This window comes from Felis catus, chromosome F1 (assembly GCF_018350175.1).
Source record: "Felis catus isolate Fca126 chromosome F1, F.catus_Fca126_mat1.0, whole genome shotgun sequence".
Classification (NCBI taxonomy): domain Eukaryota; kingdom Metazoa; phylum Chordata; class Mammalia; order Carnivora; family Felidae; genus Felis; species Felis catus.
In genome coordinates, this window is record NC_058384.1 from 68,412,050 (window position 1) to 68,424,438 (window position 12,389).

Here is a 12,389-nt window from a genome sequence, read left to right on the forward strand (position 1 = left end):
GGGGCCCCCGGGGTGGGAGGGGGGCGGGGAGAGACCCGCCAGAGAGCGGGGGAACTTACACCAGCCCTGAGCGGGGTGTAGACTGTGTTTTTAGTAACGTGTGTCCTCTGTATAATGTATTTTGTAATGTATTTTTCTCACCTACCAAAGGATGAAACAAAATTATTTAAATAGTTTGGCTCTAATAAAACTAATTACTTTTTTATTTGTAAATATTTAAACAATGTCTGCACCCAACCTGGGGCTGGAAGTCACAACCCTAGCATGAAGAGTCACGTGCTCCACCAGCCACGGGTCCCACTAATACAATTATTTATCTTTTTTAAGTCTGTTTATTTTAGGAGAAAGAGTGTAAGCACAAGCAGGGGAGGGGCAGACAGAGAATCCCAAGCAGGCTCCATGCTGTCAACAAAAAAGAATCGACACGGGGCTCAAACCCACAAACCGTGACCTTGTGACCTGGGCAGAAATCAAGAGCCAGATGCTTAACGGACTGAGCCACCCAGGCGCCTCACTAGTGAAATTGAACAGCGCAGGGGCGCCTAGGTGGCTCAGTCGGTTGAGCGTCCGACTCTTGATCTCAGCTCAGGTCTGGACCTCAGGGTCATGAGTTCAAGCCCTGCACCGAGCTCCACGCTGGGCATGGAACCTGCTTAAGATCTTTTAAAAATAAAGGAACAGAGGGGTCCATGTTCCCGGACATGAGGGGGAGCGCCAGCTCTGGTGAGTGGAGACCAACTCGAAGGGAGCCCTCCACCTTTCCGCTCAAACTCCACTCCCCCTTCCTGACCTTGAGTCGAGGGCTCTCTTGAAGCTGCAAAGCACAGAAGAGAAACGAGGCTGTACCGTCCTGAGCATGGAACGCCCAGGGCTCTTCTCTGCACCAGGACAAACGAGCTGCTCAGGACGGCGGGGTCCCGGGGGGCCGCGGGGGGCAGGCACACCACAGCGGCTCTGGTCTCACAGGGCAGGGCCGGGGACGGTGGCCACACAGAAGGATCAACACCCAGATTCACGAAACGTGCCGGCATTTATTCGAGGTGACCGCTCGGCGCTTAAGTGCTCCCCAATCCCACCCGGGAAGGCCAGGAAGACCCGACGCCGGGCCGCTCTGTTCCTCAGAACCACAGGGCAACAACGCCCATCCTGTCATGCTCCGGGTGCACAGAGGAGGCGTGGGGAGGGCCCGCCGGCTGCCTCAGGCTTCAACCTCACGGAGGCTCCAGACACAGGACACACGGAGACGTCTGCCTCTTCTGAGGGGTGAGCTGGGGGCCAGGCCACGTGCGAGTGGCAGCAGCTGTGGGTGCCGGGGCCTCTTCGTCCCAAGGTCTCGAGAGTGCAACGCGTCTGAGGACGGGGCAGGCAGACTGGGACAGGGAGGGCGCACGGTGGCCGTGTCATTTAAACTCTCCGAACATCAGGATGCCCGACTGGAAGAGAGAGAGTCGGTCTTCGTGGAAAGGAAGGACCGCCCGGCCCGTCCACCCAACCCCTGGAGAAGTTCAGTTTGTTTCTTTAGGGGAAATGCCAGGTGACGGTGCGGCACGGGAGGGCGCACAGACAGACACGGGGCAGGTACCTCCAAGTTCAAAACACCAGTGACGGATCGCCTGGTCCGAACTCACAATGCCTGCAGAACGCAACAAGGGCACCTTGGTGGCACCAGGTCGGGTCACAGAGAAGGAAGGGGAGGCTGCGGTGGCTGCGAGGACATTGGGGGGGGGGGCTCCTGCTACAGGGCCCGGAGAAGATTGCTGGTGGGGGGGGGACCATAAAGAAAGAGCATGTAAAAGTAGGTCTATTATCGTCGCTAAAATTATTGCCGGGATCTGGGATTTTACATCGTCCGGTGGGAAATCCTGGGGACAGAAGGCCGTGTTTGTTCAACTCTGCTCTCGGGGTTCTGGCGCCAGGGTGGACGCTGGAAGGCAGGGAAGCCTTCACCAAGCGGGGCAGGCGAGCGAGGGCGCTTGCCAGAAACCCACCCTCTGGGAGCCCTTCCCCCACTCAGAGCCCGCCCACCCGCGCCAACCCCGGGCCTCCTGTGTGTGTAAACTGGCCTCACGGAGGGGACCTCGGGTCTGTCCCCAGCTGTGCTGTTTCGTTTTTACGAAAGTGAGGAAGTTCCTTTCACCTTTCTGAGCCTTATTCTCCTCATCCTTAAAGGGGGACATCGTATACCTGGGCCTGTGACTCCCCAGCCTGGGCAGCAGGGGCCCTGTGCATGCAGTGACCCGAGACGACCTCTGGGTGGAGCCCACGCCCCGGGGGCGCAGCCGTCCGAGGCCCCCTGGCCGCTGCTCTTGGGGGAGCGCCTCTCCATCCTCCTTCCCTTCCTTCTTCACCGCCGCTTCCCCTCCTGAACTGCCCGCCCCCCCAGCATTCTCTCCCCCGTTCACACTTCATCTAACCCGACCCCGACCCCGACCTCGACAGAAGCACAAAGACAAAGGCCGAGAAGAGGCGTCTCCATCCCGAGGGTGTGGAAACCGAGGCCCGACAGGCGTCTGGCCCCAAAGAAACCACGCGTGTCAGGAGACCCCGTGTCCGGTGCTCATCTATCGTGGCTTTCAGATTCTACTTTTCCTCTGAACAGAACCCTTTCCCGGGGAAATCAACACACATGAACCAGACAAAAGCTGAGCAGCTCTGGCAAGAGTTTGGGGGGGGGGGGCCCTGTGCCCACAAGCAGGCCCTGCGGTCCCTCTCAGGCACCCAGCAAATACGCCAGGGGCCGATCCGGAAATTGGGGTGAGATCACAGAAGACACCCCGAAAGGCACCCAGAGGCCCCGGCCCCCCTCAGCTGCCCCCTGGTCACCCCTCTGGTCGCCCCGCAACCCCCCTCAGCTGCCCCCTGGTCACTCCCGGCTGCCCCTCAGCTGCCCCCTGGTCTCCTGGTCACCCCCCAGCTCCCCTCTGCTGCCCCCTGGCCTCCCCTCAGCTGCCCCCTGGTCTCACCCCTGGTCGCCCCCGGCCACCCCTCAGATGTCCCCTGGTTGCCCCCTGGCCGCCCTCCAGCCGCCCCCTCCCCGGCCGTCCTGCTGAGGCCCCTTGCATCTCAGGAGGGTGGAGGGCGGCTCACCTTTGTCCAGCATGAATGGCTGAGTCAGAGGGGGGATGGCCCTGAAGTTGTCACTGTCCAGGCCGCACAGGGACTGCACGGGGAGGGTGGCCGACCGGCCGAGGTCGACGAACATGACCACAGCCCAGGCGCCCGCCCCGTCCAGCACCCAGCACCTGGCCGAGGGAGGGACGGGCGAGGGGACAGTGTTCAGCCACCATGGCGGCCCTCGACGGGGCGGCTGGAGGTCGGGGCCAGGAGCACCTTCCCCAGCCGCGAAGTGTGTCAGCAGAGGGACCTCGAGAGGACGCGGCAGTGGAGAAGCCAGAGTCCAGGGAGGAGGAAGCAGCCCCAGGGCGCTCGCCCGACCCTGCCTGGCTCACACCTGTCCCAGGCCGCCCCAAGCCCCCGAGGTGGCACTGGGCCGCACGGTGGAGTCAGGCAGGCAGGGCCAGCACGTGGAACAGCGTCTGCGTGTTCAGGCGCCGGACCCGCAGGCCGCACGAGGGACACACGCGTGTGTGGACGCCACCCCTCCGCCAGCACGGCTCGTCTGCCCTGCGCGACTGAGGGCGAGCAGGGAGAACCGGCAGCACGCCCTCCCCGGCAAGGCCCCGCAGCCCGAGGGGGCGGCCAGCAAGCCCAGCCGAAGGGGGTCCGAGGGACGATACGGGTCACCAGCAGCCCCACCTCCCCTCCCCTCCGACGTGGTGATGGCGGCCGGCCAGCCCCGGTCCCAGAAGCATCCCCTCGGCAGCAGGGCGTGGAAGGAAGGAGCCTCTGGGTCAAGAGCCGGAGCAAAGGGCGGGAGGGTGGGGTCTCCGCCAGCAGGAGCCCCCCTCCCCCGCCGCAAGACAGACAAGTGCCCGACGCCGAGCAAGACAGCGCCGTGCTGGGGGCACGCCAGGCCACGGCGACTCCCCGTGACCCAGGACACAGTCCTCACCCCCAGGCACTGCCCCCCGTGTTCAGGCGCACCCCAAACCTCCCGCCACTCCGCCAACCACCGCCTCAGCCACACGTGCTCAGCAAGCTTTGAAAAGCCCGCCAACCACTCATCCCACAGCGTTTCCGGTCACACTCTGGCGTCCCCGCCCGGGGACCCACACCTACCACGCCGGCCACAGGCCACCACCGCACAGAGCGGGGGACGGCCTCAGAGCCCGGATCTGCTGGCAGAGTTCCTGAAAACGGCCCCCACCCCTGCCCCACCTGCCAGGGGCCAAGTGACGTGCAGTCACATTTCCCTGGGGGTGGCGCCGCATCTCGGCGTACCTCAACTCCACGGGAGCCGCGTACAAGGCTGCCCCCCAGGTCTCGGTCGCACAGGGGTCACGAGGAGCCTTACGAGTGAGCCGGGTACAAGCTGGAAAGCAGACGGTGGAGTCCCGCAGGCCCCAGGACCATCGCTCGACCACCACACCCCTGCCCCCCTCAGACGCCGGCCCTGCCCTCGGAGGCGGAATGACGTGGGGGGTGAAAGTACTCTTTCCACACCTCAGCCTCCGGACCCTCAGCTGCGTGCGTCCCTCTCTGGATGGGTCTCCGCAACCCAGAAAGCACCCTCGGGGAATAGGAAGGGATTCCTCCTACACTGGCACAACCCGGGGGCGCTGCTGGGGTGGGGAGGTCGGGAGCTGCAAAGACATATCCTGGGCACAGAGGGCAGCTGGGATCTCCCGGGAGGTCCTGGCCAGTCCTCGAGCAGAAGCTTTGTCCAAAACCTACAAAGAGAAAACGTACTGGTCAGTGTTTGTTTCCCTCCGGGCAGACCTGGAGACAGAAGGCATCGATGGCATCCGACTTTGGGGCTCCCCCACATTCGTGCATGCTAGGACCCTGAGCCGACCCAAGGAAGGGCATCCAGACACAGGGAGGTGGGGAGGGCAGCGGCCGGGAGGGCTCCACCAGGGTCACAGGATCCGGGACCGCGGAGGGAGAGGGTCACGCTGGAGGCCAGCTGGTGCAGAGAGAGGCCGGGCGCCCCTCCTCTCACCGCAGCCCTGCGCCCCCCAAGCCGCGCTGGCGTCTCCGGCCCCGGGCAAGCCCACGAGCTGACCGCTGCCAGAGAACGCAAACGGCCACCGTCCCTAACGGCCACAAGGCCACAATCCCAGCAGACGTTTACTTCCTTCTCTCCAGACGGACACCCCTCACCCACTCCCCTGTCCTCAAACTCACAACACGCCCCACTCGACCTCTGATGCAGCAAATACACCTCAGACTCCGCGTCCGGGTGTCCGACCCGAGTCACCGTCGGGGACTCTGCTCGGACGTGCAGGTGACGGCCACACGGGACGACGCTCAGCCTGTCAATGTCAGGAAACGTGTCACCACCCACCTACTGGCCCAGGCCAGACTCCCCTCTCTCCCCAGCTCCGGAAGTCAAATCCATCGGCAAGCCAAGCCAGCAATTGCTCCAGAGCACACAGAGCTCGCAGACCCCCCTCTGCCCGCCCTGCCCCAGGACCCCAGCAGCGGCACCCATGGCGGCGGCCCCCCTCCCCCCAGGACCCCAGCAGCGGCACCCATCGCGGCGGCCCCCCCTCCCCCCCCAGGACCCCAGCAGCGGCACCCATCGCGGCAGCCGCCCCGCAGACTACACGGCCCCTCACACACCGAGCTCAGATCCCATTACTCCCGATCAAAACCTTCCAACAACGCCCCGCTGTGCTCACAAATAAAACCCAGAGTCTCCACTGTGACTCAGGAGGCCATGATCTGACCCTCCTTCCCACACGCCTCCCCTGTGCCCGCTCTCCCCTCACCCCTGCCAAGTCACACACTGCGGCATCTGCACATGCTCCCTCTGTCTGGAGTGTTCTGGAATGTTCTTCCCCTGGCCTTCACACGCTTGGCTCTGACCTGTCATCTAGACCTCGGCAAAGGTGCCTCCCTCAGCGTCATCTAAAGAAGTGACCCCCCTTCATCACAGCGCCTCACTTTATTTCTGTCTGGCATTTTCCTACTTATTTACTGGTTGACTGTCGGTCCCTTCCCGCAAGCCCACAGGCATGGCGAGAACCTGGGTCATATTTGAGGTGGCCCCGCAGCCGAGAACACGGTCTGCTCGGCACACACACAGACGGAAGGGACAGAAGGGACGGAAGGGACGGAAGGGACCTGGGGCCGGGTTCCCTCTTGCGCAGCGTGAAGCTCACCTGAACCGATGTGAGGGTTTAGCGGGCTGGCACCGTCTCAGTCCCGGCCCCAGAGCGGACGGGCCCATGCCGGCAGGCTGGGTACCAGTGCAGGATGGGGGCCTCGGCAAGTTGCACCTGCTGCTGCAACACAACAGCTTCCCACGGCAAAGCAGCTGGAACGAGGCCCGCAGAGCCAGCGCTCCACGAGACCAACCGCTGACGCGGAGCAGCGAGACCAGACCGATCCTGGCCCGGAGCCACCTGTCCTGGAGCTGCAACGGCCCCTGGTGCCAACGGCCCCCCAGCCAAGCCCGGGAGGCGCCTTCTTAGAATCTCCTCCGCTCCCAAGAGCCAATTACCGGCAGTGACTCCAAACTGAGAATCGTTAACATAGAAACATGTAAAGCCATTCTTGGTCTAATTATTATTCCCCATAATTTAAGAGAGAAATACAACAATCCCATCTTGACAGGTGGTGAAATTAAACTTCAGGAGAAAATCCACAATTATGATCCGGCCGCCAGACCAGGCACGTCACCCCAACAACCCTCAACGCCTCGGGGTGTATTCCTGAGACAGAAGGGGCCCACTTCAATTCACCACAAGCACAGTGACCCTCATGCCCAGACCCCTCGACAGCCGCCAACAGTCTTCCCTTTGTTCTGGGCGTTTCCACCAGCTGCTCGAGTGCCCTGGGAGCTGTCGCCTGCCCCCGACTTAAGCCGGCGAGTCCGAGCCGTGGGACAGAAGACGCAGGACACAAAGGTCAGCGACCACAGCTCTGGGGTGGAGGGGCGTCCAACCCGTCTCCGGACACACCCCAGGGAGAAGCGCTCACACCGGCACGTGCAGGGGTGCGGCCTCACATAACCCTCCGAACAGCAGAGGCCTCTCTGCGGCCTCCACGTCCCCACGGGGCCACACACTGGGCCAGTGCTGGTCACTCTGTGCCGTCTCTTCCTGGGGACCCTGTTTGTATCCGGGGAGCTGATGGGCACATCCTGGCGGAAATTCACACCTACGGCGGTGACCCCCAAGCCCTGTCACCCACGCACCACCCCTCGCGTGTCTGCTGTGAGCAGGTACATAGCAACAGAGATAAAAGACCCCAGACCTTGCTTGCTCTCGGGGACCCCACACGAGGCACCCCGCAAACGCGGATGAGGCATGTGCTCGGCCATGAAGCCCACAGTTCAGTAGGTGCAGTAAGTACACAGGGGGTATTATGTCTGCTGACTGTAGGGCAAGGAGGGGGACAAAGAGCGCCCCGAGGGACAGGGGTCACAGTCCTGAATGAAGTGAGAGAGCAAACCCCGCACACATGGGGCCAGAGCTGGGGACGCGCTCGGCACGTCAGGACCAGCGCTGGACCTCCTGAGACGGGTCTTCCTGCCTGGACTCAGGCCCCGACTCGAACCCACGGGGCCGCCTTGAATCTGGGGGGATGTGCGAAGATGGCGGCACGTCCAGAGGGCAGAATGTCCTGGAACCACCTGGAGGGATCTCAGGCGCATTCTGAGAGAGACGCCAGCCACGAAGCGTGCACACAGCAGGACCCCATGCACACGAAACCCTACAACAGATGAACCTCACCGAAAGTGACAGGAAGCAGGCGAGTGGTGGCCTGGGGCCACAAAGGGGGACAGGAGAGCCTTCTGCAGACCCAGAATGTTCCATGTGCACCACCGTCGACCCAACTAACAGTACACCTGAAACAGGTTCATTTGATTCCGTGTAAATAATGCTTCAATTAATGCATCTATGTACTTTGTGTACTTAATGCTCCAATAAGGTTGTTTTATATAAATTGATTAAACCTGGTCGTCTTGCTTTCGCCAGCCCTCCAGCGCTCCCATTGCTGTGTGACTATGAATCAAGTTATGTGCTATGAAAAGAAAAAAGGTTCAAGATTTTTAGAAGTTATGTTATGATTACTTTTGTTCTTACACAACCTCCTCCAGGTATTAACTGTTACTTTTTTCTTTCTCCATTCACTTGAGTTTGCTTAAATCCCTGGCTAAGGTCTCCCACACCCCCGACTCACAGCCTCTCTCCACCCTGGTCTCCATTTTTCTTCATAGGCCATCACCCTGGAGTCTCACACAGTCCTGCTCCGTCTGGGACTGGCTGTTGCATGGACATTCCCCAGCGGTGGGAGGGCTCTGGTCCATTCTACTGGAGCACATCCCTCCATAGTTTTTTGTTTTTTGAGGTAGGGGAAGGGTGAGAGAGAGAGAATCCCAAGGAGGCTCTGCACCGTCAGCACAGAGCCCAGAGCAGGGCTCGAACTCACAAACCACAAGATCATAACCTGAGCCGAACTCAGGAGTTGAATGCTGAGTCACCCAGGCACCCCGCCCCACTTTATGGCTCTTTGAGAACACGGGTGTGGGCCATACATCTTTCGAGACCCTACCTATCAGAACAAGTCCCAATTTTACCTTCACTCTAGAGTAATTTAAGAATAGATTTGGGGGGCACCTGGGTGGCTCAGTCGGTTGAGCGTCCGACGTCGGCTCAGGTCATGATCCCGCAGTCTGTGGGTTCGAGCCCCGCGTCAAGCTCTGTGCTGACAGCTCAGAGCCTGGAGCCTGCTTCCGATTCTGTGTCTCCCTCTCTCTCTGCCCCTCCCCTGCTCAGGCTCTGTCTCTCTCTCTGTCAAAAATAAATAAACATTAAAAAAAAAAAAAAAAAAAAAAAGAATAGATTTGGGTTGGGAATGCAAGCTGGTGCAGCCGCTCTGGAAAACAGTATGGAGGTTCCTCAAAAAACTCAAAATAGAACTACCCCACGACGCAGCAATTGCACTACTAGGCATTTCTCCACGGGATACAGGTGGGCTGTTTCGAAGGGACACACGCACCCCCATGTTTACAGCAGCACTGTCGACAACAGCCAAAGGACGGAAGGAGCCCAAATGTCCCTCGATGGATGAATGGATTAAGGATATGTGGTATATATATATATATATATATATATAGAGAGAGAGAGAGAGAGAGAGAGAGAGAGAGAGAGAGATGCAATGGAGTATTACTCGGCAATCAAAAAGAATGAAATCTTGCCATTTGCAGCTACGTGGATGGAACTGGAGGCTATGATGCTAAGTGAAATTAGTCAGAGAAAGACAAAAATCACAGGACTTCACTCATAGGAGGACTTTAAGAGACAAAACAGGAACATAAGGGAAGGGAAACAAAAATAATATGAAAACAGGGAGGGGGACAAAACCGAAGAGACTCTTAAATACGGAGAACAAACAGGGGGGCTGGAGGGGCTGTGGGGGGGATGGGCTAAATGGGGGAGGGGCACTAAGGAATCTACTCCTGAAATCATTGTTGCACCATATGCTAATTTGGATGCAAATTTTTCAAAATAAAAAGTTAAATTAAAAAAAAAAAGAATAGATTTGCGTTCGGACATTACGTTCTTCCAAAATTCAGGGACACGACCCCATCCTCCACCCGCCGATGTGGATTCTCTCCCTGAAGCTTTATCCAATATTCTAAAATATTTCCACAACACGTCTTGGTGTAGCTCTTACTTTCCCATTCATTATCATGGGTACTGGCTGGAGGCTTTCAGTCTGAGAGCTCACATCCTTCACCTCTGGGATATCTTGTTCTAACACTCAGTGCTTCCTCCCTGGTGCTGACCTGACTCTCCTGGGGGTGCGGCACCCCCCCGCCCCGTGGCTGAGCCTTTAATTGTCCCTTTTCTCTTTTCTAAAACAATCCTACTACAAAAGATTTTAATTGACACATCCTGTTCCCAAAAAGCAGTAATAAAACTTGACAGAACTGTTAAAGACCAGCATCTCAGGATACTAGAGGTTGACCAGAAGCCTTCAATGCACGGAGAGCCCTCGTCGGGCACAAGACGGAGCTCCTCCCGGCCGCTGGGCAGCAGGTGGACGAGCCTCGCGAGTCTGGCTGTCGTAGAACTGGCGGTCCCCGGCGAGTAGATGGGAGGGCCGCTCGGCAGCCCGGGGACGCGCCCCTGCGGCTCTCATGCCTCCTTGTCTAGGAAAAACCTATTTCCAGCTCTTACCTAACCTTCTATCAGGTTGTCTCCTTTTCTCATCGATCTCCAGCTTTGACTTTTCTTTTTTAGAGAGTGAGAGCAGGGGAGGGGCAGAGGGAGACAGAGTCCCAAGCAGGCTCCACGCTCAGCACAGAGGCCGACACGGGGCTCAATCCCACGACCCTGGGATCATGACCTGAGCCAAAATGAAAAGTGGATGCTGCACCCACTGGGCCACCAGGTGCCCCTCTTTTTGCTTGTTTTTAAAAAACATCCTTGGGGCACCTGGGTGGTTTGGTCCGTTAAGCGTCTGACTTCAGCCAAGGTCATAATCCCGTGCGATTCAGGAGTTTGAGCCTCACATCGGTCTCTCTGCTGTTAACACAGAGCCTGCTCAGATCCTCTGTCCCCCTCTCTGCCCCTGCCCCGCTCGCACCTGCTCTCTCTCAAAAATAAACAAACATTTTAAAAAATTCTTTTTAAATGTTCTGGATCTTAATCCAGAAAAACGTTTTGCTGACAGTAAATACTTCAGGCCCTTCGACAACGTGGTCCCTGCCACTGTGTAGAAGTGGAGACAAAGTGTAAATGGGTGAGGCTGTTTTCCAATAAAACTTTGTAGACACTGAAATTTGAATTTCATATAATTTTCATGTGTCATAAAATAACATTCTTCAAAAAAAATTTTCGCCATTTAAAAATGTAAAAACCATTCTTAGAACTTGTACTCTGGGAAGATGCTATAAATGTACCTTTCCCTATTCCTTCTGCTAAACACCGGACCTTACACATAAAACAGACAGAAGGCAACTCTGACCTTGGGACCAAAGGACAACATGGTGATGAATTCCCTGGGTTTTCTTCCCGCCTCCCGTGTCCTAGACTTAGAGCCAAAGAACCCACGAGCGCCAACAGGCACAGACCGGAAAAGCCCCAACAGAAGCCTGCTCTCTCCCGCGACGGGACCAGAAAAGGGGAAGCCTCGCGTGGCAGCAAACTTCCGAACAACTGTTGTACTCCAGCCACACACACACACACACACACACACACACACACACACACACTAGCCCCGAGTCCACGCACCCAGCAGAGACAGCAGGGAGCCCGCGCAGCCGGGACAAGTGAGCCCACAGCTCCCACCCAGTTATGTTGCAGAAAGCCGACGGGGCAGGCGGAACTCTGTCCCGCTATCCAGTAATGACACGGGCCCCTGCCACTGGGACCGGTGATGGCCACTGGGGAAGTGGACACCCACAGCACACAGCACTAGGCGCCCCTGCCCCGAAGACCGGCAGTGTCAGAGGAGTGCTGTTGGAGAGTCAGGACTCTCCTGAGTGGTGACCAAGCCACCTATAGCGGGTACCAGGGGAGACCCCGTGCAGAGCCAGACCTCCTAACCCCACGACAGTAAACGGGGCCTCATAAGGGGAACCTGAATTTCTACGTCAGCCGGCAGTATCGATGGGGCACCCTGCTGGAGCCGAGTCAGAGAAAGCCAGGTGAAACAGAAGGTTTGCACAAAAGCTAAAGTCTCGGGGCGCCTGGGGGCTCAGTCAGTTCAGCATCTGACTTCAGCTCAGGTCATGATCTCGCAGTTCATGAGTTCGAGCCCCGCATCGGGCTCTGTGCCGACAGCTCAGAGCCCGGAGCCTGCTTCGGATTCTGTGTCTCCTTCTCTCTCTGCCCCTCCCCTGCTTGTGTGCGTGCTCTCTTTCTCTGTCTCAAAAATAAATAAACATAAAAAAAAAGCTAAAGTCTCATAGTAAGTAAATGTCCAGGTTTCAATTGAAACTCACTTGTCATACCAAGAACCGGAAAAGTCTCAAACCAATGAGAAAAGACAATACCTGCCAATACCAACATCAACAGATGTTAGAATTACCCGACAAACATTTTATTTTTATTTATTTTTTAAACATACATATATATGTATATATATATATATATAAATATATATATATTTAAATTTACATCCACATTAGTTAGCAAACAGTGCAATAATGATTTCAGAAATATAATCCAGTGATTCCTCCCCCATATATAACCCCCAGTGCTCCTCCCAACAAGTGTCTTCCTTAATGCCCCTCCCCCATTTAGCCCATCCCCCCTCCCACCACCCCTCCAGCAACCCTCAGTTTGTTCTCCGTATTTAAGAGTCTC

The 12,389-nt window shown here is 57.6% G+C and overlaps 2 long non-coding RNA genes across 2 annotated transcripts in view; both read right to left on the reverse strand.

Annotated features, from left to right (window-relative positions):
* Positions 1 to 1,011: 1,011 nt before the first annotated feature.
* LOC111558363 lies at positions 1,012 to 2,797 on the reverse strand. The gene is made up of 2 exons (XR_002739164.2): positions 1,583 to 2,797; positions 1,012 to 1,433 (listed from the first exon to the last, which is right to left on the reverse strand). It is a non-coding gene; the product is annotated as an uncharacterized LOC111558363 (long non-coding RNA).
* Positions 2,798 to 3,002: 205 nt separating this feature from the next.
* The window catches only part of LOC111558387, a 39,851-nt gene continuing 30,464 nt past the window's right edge, over positions 3,003 to 12,389 (reverse strand). Inside the window, exon 3 of the long non-coding RNA XR_006591743.1 lies at positions 3,003 to 4,790. This is a non-coding gene — a long non-coding RNA (uncharacterized LOC111558387). The remainder of the gene's footprint in view (positions 4,791 to 12,389) is intronic.